Source organism: Callospermophilus lateralis, chromosome 2 (genome assembly GCF_048772815.1).
Source record: "Callospermophilus lateralis isolate mCalLat2 chromosome 2, mCalLat2.hap1, whole genome shotgun sequence".
Lineage (NCBI taxonomy): Eukaryota > Metazoa > Chordata > Mammalia > Rodentia > Sciuridae > Callospermophilus > Callospermophilus lateralis.
In genome coordinates this window covers 208,996,908-209,012,618 of record NC_135306.1, presented here as the reverse complement: position 1 = coordinate 209,012,618, position 15,711 = coordinate 208,996,908, and the positions used below count along the sequence as shown (strand labels likewise).

Sequence of the window (15,711 nt, the reverse complement as noted above, 5' to 3'; positions counted from 1 at the left end):
GCCACTATGGGGGGGATCCAGGTGGTTGAGAGCCAGTTGGGGTGCTGGGAGGCAAGGGCAGTGAGGGCGGGGACCCCAACAGCTGCCATCACACATACCTGGACCACGGGGGCCATGAGCCCCTCAGATGTGTTCAAGAGGGACACTTAGGAGCCTCCACAAGCACTTGCCCACCGTCCAGGAAGTGACAGGGGCCACTTGAACAGGATCTGCTACCAGGCCCTGTCCCCAAGTGGCCGGGCCCTCAGGTTGCACACGGGCTGACGCCTTTCCTTCCTAGCTCAAGGCCTCGTCTGCACACCTCAAATGCTCCCAGCCTGTGTGGCCAGGCACCCCGTGTCCTCCCAGCAACTCTGCCCTTCGGGGACCTGCCATCCCACACGCTGCTATTCAGAGGCAGAATCTAGGCCTCGCTTCGGTGGGGGCCACACGCCCCCGCAGGAGCCAGGCCCAAAGTGGAAACGCTGCTGCGTGGTGCTGCGGCAGGAAAGCCGCTGCTTCTTCCTCTGCCCCAAGGAGATCAGAGGACCCCAGGGCTGGCCGCCCGCGGCGGGGCCTGCTTCTGGGTCTGTCCCTGTCCTTTTCTTTCTGGCCCCAGGACTACAGGGGAGCGGGGCTGGTCATGTGGGAGAGTGGGGCAGTGGTTCCAGCAGCAGGTCACCTGTTGCCCCAGGATCTGCACCCAGAGGTCACGAGGGCACCGCAAAGTGCTCTGGGACACCCAGGAAACCGGCTTCCAGAGCGGAGGGCGGGGTGGGGGGCAAGACCCCCAACCACAGTCTCGCAGCTTTCAAACTTCTTGAAACAAGTGGAAACTTTTCCTTGCATAAAAGTAGACGCAGATCTTCAAGACACAAAAATGGTCTGGGGAGCAGGGGCGGGTGGGGAGCCCTCTGCACCACCCGGCTTCAGGCAATGTGTGCACTGGAGGCCGCGCTGTCCCCAAGCTCCCGCCTGGTGATGCTGGTGTGCAGGAGCCCCAGGACCTGCTGCTAGGGACCCTCAAAGACCGGGAGCTGAGGCTGGCGAGGGGCAGCACAATGACCCTGTGTTCTCAGAGCCACTCTCTCTCCCCTCAAGCAGGAGCCGGCACGCTGTGAGCTAGGGCTGCCCGGCCCCCAGAGCGCCAGGCTGGGTTGGTGCTAGGGCTGGCCCTGATGCTCTTGGAGCCAAGATGGCCACACGTGCAGTGGGAGCCCCAGAGGCCCTGCCCTCACAGCACCAGCCCAAGGTGGGGTTGCCGGAAGGAGTGCAGGGGGGAAGGGTCAGGGGCGCCAGGGGCAGGGGCACTAGGGTCAGGGGCGCCAGGGGCAGGAGGTTGAACCCTAGGGACCCAGGCTCTGTGGGTCAGGTTTCCCCCAGGACACAGGCAAAGGTCAGCGAGGCCGGCGGTGTTCTGGGCCTCTGGGGGCTCTGACCACACATGGGGCCCATCTTGGAGTTCCAATGCCAGCCCCAGCACACCTGCCCCCAGCCCCTGGCCTGGGGCTAATGACGAACCAGGCTCCTGACCAGCAAGGGGCTGGCTGCTGGGGAGGGAAGCAGCCCCACTCTCTGGATCCGCTCCACACCCGGGGACACATGCTATGATCCTGACTCTGTAGGTGACGACACACAGGCTTGAGACCAGGCACAGATAACCACTTCCCACAGAATGGCTGCCCTTTGTGGCTCAGGGTCCACCCACAGAGGAGGCAGCTCAGGGCAGCCTGGACACATGCTAAGTTCAGGAGAAGAGAAGGCCTGGGAGGTGGAAGGAGGGTCTCCCAGAAGCAGCAGGATCCACCTGGGGTTCTTCCCCCAGGGAGGGCCAGGGGATGGCAGGTGTGGTGACCCAGGACCCTGGCCAGGGAGGTGATGCTGGAGCTTGGAAACCCTTGCCGGGGTCTCTTAGGGCAGTGCCAGCCGCACGTGGAATGGCCAAGCTTACCCAGTGCTTGGGACCCCACAGGCTGGCTTGAGCCTGACGCTGAGATAGGAGGGCGGCTTGGATGTAAGGAACCTTGGCTGGCCAGCGCCTGGGTGAAGCAGCCCTGCACTGTCCCCCAGGGCTTCCAGTCCAGTCGCCCCGGACGCATCAGTGGCTATGGCCCTAGCCAGCCTCTCCTGGACCCCACGGCCCTAGGGTCTGGACAGGGAACTGGATGGGCTGCCTCTATGGCTGGGTTGGTGGCTGGAGGAGTGGCAAGAGAAGCCAGTGACCACCTCGCTGCCCTGGCTCAGCAGCAGAGACCTGGGGGTCCCCTCCAGGAAGAGGGCCACATGCCCCGACCCTGGCCTGCCCCCACTGGCCTGAAACCTACTGGAGTTGGGGGGCTTCCTGACACGACCAGGGGTGAGGCTCACCCTGTAAACTGGAGACCAAGTCTTCTCACCCCGGTTCTGCAGCCACTGGTCAGCCCCAAGGCTCCCCACTTTCTGGCCTCCTGGGGAAGCTGGCCACCCACCTATAATGGGAAGGAGGAGCGCTGTGGCAGGAGGCCCCTGCAGCAGGCCGCCCAGCTTTAAGTAGCCCCCAACTCCTGGCACTGCATTCACCCCAACAGAAACCCTACGCCATTGGACCCCCAATAGTTGGGCATGGAAAGTCCTGCTAGAGCCACCAGGCTCCCCTAGCAACCCCCTTCCCTTCCCCCAACCTTTCCCCAGCCCCCATGTGCCATATTCACCCCAAGAGACAGCACATCAATCCCACCACTGCAGGCTGCAGGCTAGAGAACCAGGTGGGCAGGAAGAGACAGCCCATCAGCGCTGGGAGGACAGGGGGGCCAGGCCTGGGGGCAAGAGGCCGAAGCATTTGCTCTCAGCCTGAGAGATGCATCAAGGGCCTCTGGGTGTTCTAGATCATTCTGTGTTGGCTTACAAGGCTCATGTCCTGAGCAGTAGGGACCTTGTCTTACTATCTCAATGACCTGAATGACCTTGGTAAGGCTGTGATGGCCAGGCCCACCCCAGCCTCTCTCAGTGGTCATTGGGCCCCACCCCCGACCCCCACAGCCTGTGACCCAGTGGCAGGGATTCTTTCTTCTGGTCCCCCGGGGCAGCTCCAGTCTGACCCTCATCTTGGTCCTGCAACATTCTTTACCTTGGAGGGCAGGTTCTCCAGCTAGCACAGTGGACAAAGAAGTCCAAGATGGAGTCACTGTTTGGTCCTGTAGGACCTCTCATCCCAAGCCTGGCCCTGGAGATCGGGCCAGCCTCTCAGCTGGGACGCGCACACGGGGCAACTCCACACTCAGGCACAGGGCCTGGGGCCCAGGCTCCACACTGTGATGCTTGTGCTCCCCCCAGCCACCCCAGGCCCTTTCCTATCTGCTCATGCATCTCTCCAAATGAGCAGCAGGGCCACCCTGCGGCGGCCCACACCACCTGCCAACCCTGCACGCTCCTAAGCAGCCCAATGGCCTCACACTCAGGGTCTCAGGTCCTTTCCCTTGAGCTGCCGGTTGAATATATCCCGCGGCTGCCACCCAGAGCAATGCTCTTCCTATGTGGCAGACTTGGACTGCATGGGGACATCCCCGGGCAGGCAGCATGCCTGTTGGCCGCCGGGGGCAGTGACACTGTCCTACACCATGACACATGACGTGCTCACCTGGGCCTGCCAACCCTGAGCCCACAGCAGGTCTGCACTGGACAGTACCCTTACCGCCGGAATCACCGGATCCTGTCTGCAGCACACACCCTGGGCACAGCCCCTCTGCAGCACCCTGTCCCCTGTCCCTCCTCAGCACTGTAATCTCCAGGCTTCCCTGGGAGAACCACTAGGTATCTCGGCTGTGGGGTGGGGCACTGCCACCACCTGCAGTGGGCCTCCACCTATGCCATGTGTGAGTGTGGCACTTGCATGCGCCCGAGCCAAAGAATGTGGGGAGGGCGACTCCCCACACACAGCTGCCAGAGACACACCACAGCCTTCAAACCACCGGCTGGGCACACAGCCCTTCCGCCGTCTCCAGGCTCAGCCCTTGGGGTCATCCCTGGAGCTCAGAGGGCTTCCGAGAAGCCTGCGTTTGAGGAGAGAAACTGCATGGAGTTCTCTGCATGGTGAATCAGTCGGTGGGGGTGGGGCGTGGCATTCAGTATCTGTAAAAATGCCAAAAGCAGGGCTTTGAAGGACTCGGTGGGCCCCTGGCCCACTCTGGGCTAGCCAGACCACAGGGCCCAGGAGGAGCCCACGTTTGCTATCCAGGATCACTGCTGCATTCAACCTGTGGTAGAGCAGCCTCCCTGAGACAAGGCCCAGGACCGCAGGCGGGAGCACCTGCTCCAAGCTTTGTCACCTTCCAAAACAGCCTGGTGACACCAACCAGACAGACACGCAGCAGTAGCCTCCCTGGCTCCCGCCAGCCTGCCCCACGCACGTGCAGGCAGACAATGGATCTGCAGGTCCAGAGCCTGAAGCCTGGAGGGGACCAGCCCGATGACACTCCCTGGTCCCCAGGTCTCCCCTGTCCTGCAAAGCCCCACCCTATTCTTCCTGTTCTTCTCCAATCCTGTCAAGTTCAAGGGTGAACAAGGGCCTGCATCAACAAGGAAGTGGGGATGCAGATGTAGCAAAGACAGACACTCTGCTCCTCATCCTCAGAGAGGCAGGTGTTTGCTCAGTCTACGACCTGAATCCACTGAGGTGCAGACAGACCCAAGATAGTAATGTCCATCCCAAAGGCCATGACCCCTTCTCCAGGACCTGATGCCCCTACCCCTGCTCCTGGCCTGCAAAAGGTGTTCTGAAGGGTAGTGGGCAAAAAGGCAGACACATAAATTGTATCTTAGGTAGACAGAGAGTAACTAGTTGTAAGACCCCGACAGCAAAGAAAGAGAAATGTAACTAGTGACCCCAGCAAGGCAGGCCAGCTCTGCCCTATTGGGTGAGAGGAGGAGAAGTCCATCTCTCCCTGGGGAGGCGCCTGTCCTCGACCCCAGGAGCACTGAAAATTCTAACTCCAGCCAGCTTCTGACAGAAAACAGCTGTCTGGGCTGGGGGCGGGGTCACCTGGGAAGCCGGCTGGGACCTGCAGTTGGGAGGAGCCCTGGCCCAGCCCCCCTGGCAGCTCCACCCTCCTCCCACCCCAGAATCCTCAAGTGCCCAAGAGGCCGGGAGCCTCAGCCCCCGCAGGGTGTCTGCAGAGCGTCTGCCCTCGGCTCCCTCCCTGCCTTTAGAGGCCTGGAGAGAAGGCAGTGGTGGGCAGCGGCCTAAGGCAGGGTCCTGGCTGCAGCTCACAGTCCAGGCTGCCTCTCGTTCTGTGGACCCAAACACAGTCCCCCTGGGAACAAGCCTGGAGCTGGGATGCCACACACCTGATCCCAGACCAGGATCCGGACACCTCCTGGTTGGGGTTTGGCTGCGCTGGAGACACAGCCCCTCCACCCCCAAGGTCTGCAGCCGTCCAGTCATTCCCTGCCACCCTCCCGCCCTGTCTTGGCCCCTTTAAGCCCCGCCAAGTGGGGAGCCAGGCGGGGCGCGCCGCTCCCACACGGGCCGCGCCCGCCACCAGACGCTCCCGCACCCCGGCTCCCCGCGCCACGCCGGCGAGGCTCCCCGCGCGGGCGCCTGTCAGAGTCCGCGCGGCTGCGCCCGCCCGGGGATCCCGGGTCTGCGGCGCTGGGCTCCCCGACCACCCGCGGGGCCCGCTGGGCGCTGGGGCCTGCTCGGCGTCGCTCGGCCTTCCCGGCCCCGCCCGGCCCCGCCCGGCGCCGCGCTCCTACCGTGCGGGCTGCGCTCGGTGCTCCGGGCCGGCCCGGCCGGGCGCGGGGCTCAGCTGGCGGCGCGGCCCGGCGGCAGGAAATGCCAGAGGACTGATCCAACCGCGCGAGGCGGAGCGAGGGAGCGGCGGAGGGAGGAGGCGGGAGGGAGGGCGCGGCGGCCGCAAAACCCGGGCGGATCCGCGCTGGAGCGGCGCCCTGGGGACCCCGGCGCCCGCCCGCCCGCCCGCGCCGCCACCAGCGCTCGGCCTTTCCGCGCCCTTCGGGCGGCGGGCTCTGGGCCCCAGCTCACCTGCGGCCCGGGTGGCGACGCCGCGCCCAGGGCTTGGCGGGGTGGGTGAGCCGGGTCAGTCTTGCGGGGTTCTCACGTTTAGGGGCTTAGGAGAAGCCCAAGGTCACAAATGGAGGCGCACTCCACCCCACGCTCGCCAGAGCTGTGGATTCCTTCGCTCCATTCCTGAGCCCAAGTCACTGTCACCCCTGCCAATCGCTAGAAGCCACCAGAACACAGGAGGACCCACTGTCCTGCATTCCTGTTCAAAGGGACCCTTCTGTCATACTCCAGGTTTCCAACTGATTAACTGGTCGCTTCAGACACTGACACCCGTGTACTACGTCCTGCTTCTCCCTCACTTCTCTCTGCCCCCTTAGATCTTCCTAGACCCCTCCAATTGTCTTACGTGTAAGACTCACTCCAATTGCTCTAAATGACTTTCAGATCTGGGTGCAGGTGACCTCCCAGTCCCTCCCCTGAAGGCCTAAAGTGGAAGTGAGCTCCTGGTTGGTGCCAAGGTGTCCCCAGTGTGGCCCCCTGCCAGGTCCTTTCCCTACTATCAGTCCCAAAGGGCCCAGCCACACTGGGAGCTGAGCACATCTCCTCTGCACCCCCAGATGCAGGTGGGACAGGGGAGGGCATGGAGCCTGTCCCAGACGGAACCTCAGAAGGGACTGACCCTGGGAAGTCTCAGCCTCCTCCCAGTCTGTGCACTGTCATGGACACGTTTTCACCTCTGTTTGCAGATACATCCAGGGAGCCCCTAAGACTGGTGATCGTGGGGTGCTGAAGGACCCCTGGCCAGGCTCTAGAGGGAGAGCCTGGGGTGCACAGCTCCTTCCAGGCCCTGGAGTTGGAGTGAGCCCTCATGGGGAGGGGCATGCAGGGGCTCGGCCCCCAATGGCAGTCCCTTCCCCCCTAGCCTGGCCACGCCCACCCTGTTGGACCTGGGGGGAGGGGGAGGGCAGAAGCACCAGCCTCTCCCTCACCCTCTGCTGATGGGTGGGTAAAGAGGCAGAGCTCTGCTGCAGCAGCTGGCTCACCCCAGAATGAGCCCTGCCTGACCCATAGTCACCTTTCGAGGCCTTCGGACGCAGAACTGTTTGGATAAGATGCTCAGAGCCTTGGTGGGACCTGCTCCGTGTGGCCAGTAGCCTCTGCCCTTCAGGCAGGGGTGAGGAGGGTGGACGGAGACCAGTGGGTCTGCTTTGAAGTCTCGGCACAAAGCTGGGTGTGGCCACCAGAGCCTGGTGAGTTGCTGGTTGCCTGGGCGGGTCCTTGGGGACTCCAGGGAGAAAACAAGCTCTGTCCCCGGGGCAGAGGTCTCAGGGGCCTCCACAGGGAAAGTCGGGAATCCATGCGGGCTATAAGGGCCACATTTTGTGAAAGGACACTCCTGAGGGCAGAGGTCAAAGGGCACTTGTGGAGCCTGGGAAGGGCCCTGAGGATGACGGCAGGGTGGGGGCTGGGGAATGGAGTCAGGACCAGGTTTGAACCCTTCACTGAGTCGAGTCTGACAGCAACCAGACAGGCGCTCGGGAAATGAGGAGCATGTCACCTGCCAGGCTCCGTGACAGGTGTCAGGTGTCCTTCAGGGTCCACAGCTGCTGCTGGGCTCTCCCCGGAAGCCCCATTCCTGCTTGCCTGGTTTTGGAGAGGCAGCGAGGTGGCTAGAGGAAGGTCTGAATCCTGCTGCCGCCGGCGGAACACAGCTCCATCACTGGGCAGTGAGTTGCTCCTTCTGGGCCTCAGCGTCCTCACCTGTCAAATGGACACAGCGTGTGGATGATGGAGGCCCGTGCAGGAAAGGAGAGCAAAAGCCCTCAGAGGTGGGCAGAGCAGGGGGCTGACGGTGCCGGCCTTGGGCATGCTGGCACTGCCTCAGAGCTGTTGGGCCTCAGGCAGATTTGTGCAACTCTCTGTGCCTCACTTTCTGCCTCTGTAAATGCTGAGGAGAGGAAGCCCCACCGGCCAGGTGCTCTGAGTGCCCAGCAGTGCCAGGAGACTTCTAAGGCGCTTGCCCTGGGTAAGCACCCTAGGAAGGGATGGTCGGACCGACCTGCCCATGGTGCTGAACTGACTCTAGTTCATGCAGTTGCGTTTGTGATCAGCAAGATTTTATAATGCTTTTGCAAACATGGAGGCTTTTACTCCGAGCGAGCAGAGAACAATTTAAAATCAGTACTGTTTCAAGCCAAGTCTCTGAACAGTGGCCCTCAGCCGGGGCGGCTTTGCCTCCTGACTCGAGGTGGCATTCGGCCATGTCTGCAGGCAGTGTTGGCTGGGTGCTGCAGGCATCGAGGGGGCAGGGGCCAGGGACTCTGCTCAATCCCCATAATGCACAAGAGCTCCAGGGCAGAGCCATCGACTCCAGGTGCTGGTGGTGCTGAGTGGAGCACTGTCCAGGAAGCCCTTGCACTTGGCCCGGCTTCTTCATTTGCTGGGGTTACAGGAGCCCCCGAGACCTCCTCTGAGAGGGCCCCATCCTGCCTGGGTTCTGCGTATCTCACCAGCTCTCGGGTGCCTCCCAGGGGTAAAGAGGAGCCACGTGGGCACTTCCCAGCAGACACTCCGGACACCGGAGAGGTGGTTCATCCACAGTCAGCTCCATTCTGCAGACGGGAAGCCAGGGCCCAGCAAGGGAGGCCATCCAGCCCTGGCAGGGAGTAAGGAGTGTCTGCTCTGAACCAGCCTCTGTGGTGCTGCCCAGTTCGTGAAGAAGACCCACAGGATCATAGGACCTGGTGGAGCCCCTGCCCCTTCCTTTGCACTGGCTCCGTCCCCAAGAGGGGCTTGGGGGCCAGGCCAAGTTGGAAAGTGCCTGGCGCATTTCAGGGACGGTGCCTGTAGAGAGCCTTCCTTGGGGTTCTGTCCCCTGCAGGGGCCAGCAGGGCCTGGGTGTGGCCCACTTGGGGGGAGTTCCCTCCTTGGCTTGCTAGTGCTTTCCGGGTCATCGGAGGCAGCAATGACATCTCCCCAGCAATGACATCTCTAGATGAGGAAACGGAGGCCTAAATCCTGGGGGTGCCGCTGGACTGAGGCAGGTCCTGGATTCCTGTTGGGACACTGGTCTTGTCACTCTGGGCACTAGTGGGATGTCCAGAGGTGAGGCTAAGCTCAGCAGTCCTCCCTGAGGGCACATTTGTCCTCCAGTTCGGGCTTCAGAGTGTCCCTGCTCTGGGACTCTTCCCTCGGAGTCTCATTTCCTTACCTGGGCAGAGGGGCAATGTCCCCACGGGGCGGGGGGGGAGGCTAGGGAAATTTGGAGCCCACAGCGTCTCTGGAGCTCATAGTGACATGGGAACAATGAGCGTGTGACGGACCTCCAGGTGCCTGGCACCGCGTCCTCCCGCTTACACGAGTGACCCGCTTCCTCCTCCCCTTGAGCTCTGGGCCGTAAGCTCTGGGCCCAGGAGCCAGGCTGTGGCTGAGGCAGGCCCGGAGGGCGGCCTGGTGCCCAGGTGGCTCCTCTCCGCCCTCTGCTGTGGCGTGGCTGCAGCCTCTCCAGGTCACCAGAGCCGCCTTGGGCCACAGGCGGGAGGGGGGGGGGCAGCCCCTCCCTCCCCTGGACCCCACAGTGGAGGGGAGGGACGTGCTGGGAGGAGCAGGGAGGCCTGTGTTCTCAGATGTGATCCACGTCCTCTCCCAAGGGAGACCCTCTGGTGGCGTCCTCCTGGCTGAGGGGAGCGGTGGCCCCTGGCAGTTCCCTGGGAAACCTGTGGGATTGGCACAGACTCTCCCCCTCCCTGCCGGATGCTGCCCAGGGCCAGGGCTCCAGACAGGCCTGCAGCCTGGGTGGTTCCCTCTGCTCTCCACCGCACACCCCCGTCTTCCAGGAAGACCCACTAGAGCCCTGGTTTAGGCAGCGTCTGATGTGTGCCGTTTCCCAAGGCCCTGGGCCTCAGCTCCGGACCCCACCTGAGAAGGCGAGAAGGGTCTATTTATGGGGACTCACTGGGAGGCTGGGAGGCCCTGCGGGATCCCTCTTGCTGCCGAGGTGCATTGGCTATGCTGGAAATGCCCGCACAATTACAGGCCCTGTCCTTGGAGGTGATGACCACGGACAGGGGCCTCTGCCTGCGGCCCTGCTTTGAAAACATGCCTAGAGGTCCCGTTCCCAAGTGCCGGCCAGTAGCCACCCTGGGCAGGACTGGCTCCTCTGGGGAGCTGTTGGTAGCAGGCTCTGGTTCTGGCAGGTGCTGGGCCCCCAGGAGTTGTGCTGGCCTGTCCACTGCCCTTTAGTGGTCTCTTCTGGGGCAGGGGTGGCATTCCGCTTGAAAGCTGAGTTCCAGAAGTCGAGTGGCCCACCGTCAGGGCTGAGTCTGTCGCAGTCGCAGGGAGTGTGCTGGAGGAGCGCCCGGTGGGACGGGGTGGGATAGGGGCTGGAGGCTGGTGCCTCAGGATCGGGGAGCTTCGGCAACCCTCTGAGAAGCGAGATGGCATCCTCCCTCTGGAGGAGTGGACACAGCTGTGGCACCCATGGGCTTGGTGACAGCCAGGCAGGGCCGCAGGCCTGGGGAGGAGGAGGAAGCAGACCAGGGACACCCAGCGAGGGAGGTGGCGTCCTGTCCGAGGCTGTCCACTTGGGATGCTCCTGGCCTCTTCTCCCTTCTCCTCCTCCGACTTGCAGTTGAGTTTCCTCATGGCTGTCATGTGTGATATCTCAGTAGATTTTAACACAGAAGCGGGTGCGAGACCCCAGCTGGCTCTATTAAGCCAGTCGTGACAGGGACCCAAGAGTGTCAGCCAGTGTCACTCTTTTTGTGGAATACTTTTGTTTTGGAAAACACATTTTGTTTTTGTAAGTAATGTATCATTTATATTAACAACACAGTGGGTTTATCCTTTTTAAGTAAATATTTTTAAACTTGAAGTGAATATTGATAGATGTAACCTATAGAAACAAATGTTCTTTGTGGACCTCAGTGATTTTTTTTTTAAGAGTATAAAGGAGATGAGTTTGGGGGGCACATCTGCAACCCCAGCTACTCGGGAGGCTGAGGCAGGGTGATTGCAAATCAGAGGCCAGCCTGGGCAACTTAGTGAGGTGCTACCTCAAGATGAAATTTAAAAAGGGCTGGGGAGGTAGTTTTGTGGTACAAAGCTTGCACAAAGCCCTGGGTCCAATCTCTAGCACCACACACACAGAGAAATAAGTAAGTCAATAATTAAACAAATGAAAGAACATGAGACCAATGGGTTGAAAACCTCATGTGTAAAGAATGCTGAAGGCAGAGTAAAAAGACTCCATTATGTTGTGCTTGGGCTTTGGGTTCAGAACATGTGTGAATGAGGTGTTGTCATCCTCAACTCTTCCTCTATGACCATCACCACCATCATGATCACCATCACCACCATCATCATCACCACCATCACTATCACCACCATTGCCATCATCATCACCATCACCACCACTATCACCACCATCACCATCACCATCATCACCACCATCACCATCACCACCTCACCATTTCCATCACCATCACCACCACCATCATTATTGCCATCATTACCACCATCATCACTGTCACCAAAATCATTATATCACCACCACCATCACCACCATCACCATCACCATTATCACCACCACCATCATCATCACCACCACCATTATAGCCATTATCACCACCATCACCACTATCACCAAAACCATCATATCACCATCACCACCACCACCACCATCACCACCATCACCATCATCACCACCATCACCATCACCATCACCACCACCATCACCATCACCATCACCACAACCATTACCACCACCATCACTATCACCACCACCATCACCACCACCACCATCACCATCATCACCACCATCACCACCATCACCACCACCATTACCATCATTACCACCATCATCATCACTATCACCAAAACCAACACCATCACCATCACTGTTACCACCACCATCATCTCCATATTTACCATCACCATTATCATCACCATCCAAATCATCATCACTGTCACCATCGCCACCACCACCATCATCATTTCTACCACAACTACCGCTGTCACTACAATACCACCACCATTTAATCATCCCTGTGACCACTACCAATATCCGTTCACTCTCCCACCTGCCTTTGGTTGAGCCTTTGGTGTGTGCCTGATCCTGCACCAGGGCTTTAAGTCCTTGCCACAGAGTGCTACCTGGGAGGCAGTATTGCCCCTAGTCTTTGGGAGGCTGCAGGCTTCTCGCAGTTCAGTGAAGGCCTGGGCAAGCTCTGCACACCACCTATTAGGCCCACACTCTGTTCTCTCTGGTGTGGAAGTCACTCCAGCCTGCTTCACCCCCATCTGTCTGTTGCTAGTTGGGGTGTGACTAGTGAGAACAGACCTACTACTGAGCACCCACTGAGTCCCAGGCATGGGCTGGCTGCATGCTGATGCTTCCCTGGTCCTCCTGCCCTGGAAGCAGGCACTTAGCATTGCTCCCACCTTGGGGCAGGTGAGCCCTGTGGGAAGCACTGCCCCAGTGCCAGGTACGAAGTGGCACTGGTGAGCGCTGGCCCATCACCTCAGTCACCAGAGCGTGGCCCAAGGTGCTGGGATTGCGGCTTGCTTGGGGCAGGCAGGCCTGCGGGAGGTGGTGACCTGGCAGGGCAGTGTGGGCAGCTCGAGGGGGGCGTGGTCTCCCTGCTGCGCACTCCCTCCCTCCCTGGGCCAGCTCCCTGGCCCACCAAGCTTCCTCCCCACCATCGGCTATTTAGAGGCTGCTGTGAGGCACCAGGTGGCGTTCCAGGCGTGGGCGCAGGGCTGTCAATGTGACCACAGGCTAAGCCTGCAGGTCACTCAGGGTCTCTGCGGGAGACACAGGAAAGAGTGGGAACGCAGCCCCTGTGCTGTGAGGGAGCCCGTCTGGAGCGGGTGAGGAGGGGCAGGGAGGCTGGGGGGCTCTCTGGGAGGTGGCTAGGGAGGACTCCTGAGGGTCTGACACTGAGTGGGACCTGAGGTCCCTGTGACCCCGGCTGAGGGAGCAGAGCTACCCAGGAGGGGGGGGCTCAAGGAACAGCCAGAGGCCATTATCATTATCACCACAGGAGGCAGGAGGCAGGAGGTGAGGTCAGGAGGTGAGGCCAGGAGGCAGGAGGCAGGAGGTGAGGCCAGGAGGTGAGGCCAGGAGGCGCAGGGGCTGTTACAGAGAGATTCCTGTGTCACATGTGGATTTGGATTTGATTTTACTGTGATGGAAGTCACCTGGGGGTTTCTGAGAAGGAATTATGGCCTCCTAGAGGAGCAAGAATGGAGGCAGGGAGTCCTGAGGAAGGATTCGGTGCTGCCCAGCCTCATTCTAGGAGACTTGAAGGGGGCGGGGCAGGAGAAGGGTCTGTTTGGGTATGTTTTGGGGTGGACAAAGCTGACCTCCGCCCACACCTGAGTCCGCGAGGAGGGAGGGAGGTTTCCAGTCAAATCTGTGAAGGACGCAGGGCCCAGGGCAGGAGGCAGGCGCTACCTGGATCTGGCCTGAACGGCAGTCTTTTGTCTGTGGGGCCTCCGTTGCCCCCGCCTCCAATGGTAAGGCCATCCCAACTCTGGGGCGTGCTGAGGCCCCCTGGGAAGGGTGGGACGCGCTTTCTGTTTCAAAGTACGGCATCACCTGCAATGTGGTCACGTGATAGGTGGCCCTGGGAGTTGCTGCATCCACCCCTCCCCCCAGCAGGTATCACCCATGCCTTCAGCAAGGCAGGTGCTTCAGAAGGAAGGCAAACCGCCCACCTCGATCCCTCAGGCACATAGATGCAAAAGTCCGCAGCAAACCCTCGGCGAATCAAAGCCAGCAATGTGGACCAAGGGGGACTGGCCGGAGCAGGTGGGATCTGCAGCAGGAAAGCAAGGCCGGCTCGACATTGGGCGCTTGACGTCATTTACCCAAGAACAGACTGGAAACCACCGCTCATCGTGATGGATGCACAAAAACACTGACAAAATCCAACATCGAGGCGGGATCACAACCCTCTGGAAACCAGTACCGTAAAGGAGACTTCCCAAACAGGAAGGGCGTCCACGGAACACCCCACAGCTGCAGACAAGAGCAAAGACGCCAAGCTTTCTCCCTCCCTCACTGTCACCCCTGCTGCCCCACTGCACTCTGGGTCCTCGGTGGTGTCTCAGTGGGACCAGCAGAGGGTGAAAGAGGCCAGGGAGGGGAAGAAAGGAATAACCTCCCTGACTGCAGAGACCCAGCACCCGGCAGGCGTCCTGGGCAAGGTAAAAGCTGCAGAAGCTGCATGAGCTGAGCTCCTGTCTCTCCTGTGACCGGGCAATGCACAAGATCACTTGTATTTAGGCACTGGCAACAGACGCTGGAAATTAAAATTAAAAACCCAGGAATAATATGTTAAAGTAGCATCAAAGTAGAGGAGATACTTGAGTTTAATCTGACAAAATAGCCAAAGCGTCCATTTGCTTAAAATGCAAATGTGGAGGTCAAATGAGCCCTTGATAAATGGAGGGCTAGATGGATTCACGCATGGGAGCGCTCCGTATTGTTAAGAGGTCGCTTTCCCCCCCACGGATCCATGTGTTCAATGCAGTCCCCAGCCAACACCCAGCGGGCTTCGGGATGGAAAGGACAAGCTAATTCTGAGTCCACACAGAAAGGCTAAGTGACCAGAGCGGCAAGCGAGTGGGATTTTGAAAAAGAATGGGGCTGGACAGCCCCGGCACTTGACTCCGGTCCCTCCAGGAGCTGCAGGGGCAAGGCGGCGCAGAACTGGCGTTGGCAGAGAGCAGGCCCGCAGGTGAGGACCGAACAGAGTCCAGGAACCTGACAAAGAGGCGAAGATCCAGACGGCAATGCGGTTGGGGAGAGGACAGCCCGTTCAGCAGTGGAGCCGCAGTCCAGCCCCACCCAACCAGCCAACCGTGGACAGCACTGACCCACAGGGGCTGGGGAGGGCTGGGGCGGCCGCCCGCTGAGTCCTGGGCAGGCCTTGGGTGTGGGCACATCCTACGGCTTGATGTCATGGCCCCTGGCCTGTGAAACGCACGTGACACACGGAAAGGGTGAACTCAGGACAGAACATGCAGAGGACTGCATGTCAATGGGACCAGGAAAGGACTGTGAGTGACAGCAGCCACCTGAAGACGCCCACGTGGGCTGTGTGTCCATGCAGAGGACGTGCGTGCCCAAGACTCTCTGGCTGGAAACACTCTGGAGAAGGCCCGGTGTGTGCTGGTCAGCCTGGCCCTCTCCAGAGCTGCCTGCAGTCCTGTAGTCATGGGGCCTGGTCATCAGGGTGGCCTGGGGCCCCAGGCCCTTGGAAGCTGTGGCTCTGGGACAGGCGAAGGGCCCACAGACACTGGTCATCAGGTGAGGGTGGTGGGAGCCCGGCCGGGCCAACTCAGAGGCAGGAGGCTGCCGTATAGAAAGCCACCGTGCTGCAGGCCTCTGCTGGCCGCTGTGGGGCCCACAGGATGGCAGAGGCTGACCGGCATGGCCAGTGGGCACCCTGACCGTCCAGCAGGGTGATGACCGCAGTGCTGTCCTGGGTCGAGTGAAAGGCCCACACTGCAGGAGGAGCTTGGACCAGGTGTAGACTTGGATCAATCTGGCGCTCAGGTGACCGTAGTGGTGTTTTAGAACGGATCTTTCTGGTTCTATGAAAACTGCATCTGGGTCCTGGTGGGGATCGTGGTGACTCTGAGGTTTGGAATCCCCTTTCAGGACTGTAAATGTAAACATTTAGGACTTTCACACTGTGTTTCTGGCCTCTTACAACCTGAGA

The 15,711-nt window shown here is 60.5% G+C and overlaps 1 protein-coding gene across 1 annotated transcript in view; it reads right to left on the bottom strand.

Annotated features, from left to right (window-relative positions):
• The window catches only part of Osbpl5 (oxysterol binding protein like 5), a 54,166-nt gene extending 48,382 nt beyond the window's left edge, over positions 1–5,784 (bottom strand). The window contains exon 1 of the mRNA XM_077108727.1: positions 5,710–5,784. The gene's annotated coding sequence lies outside the window, so the exon portion shown is untranslated. The remainder of the gene's footprint in view (positions 1–5,709) is intronic.
• Between the last annotated feature and the right edge of the window lie 9,927 nt (positions 5,785–15,711).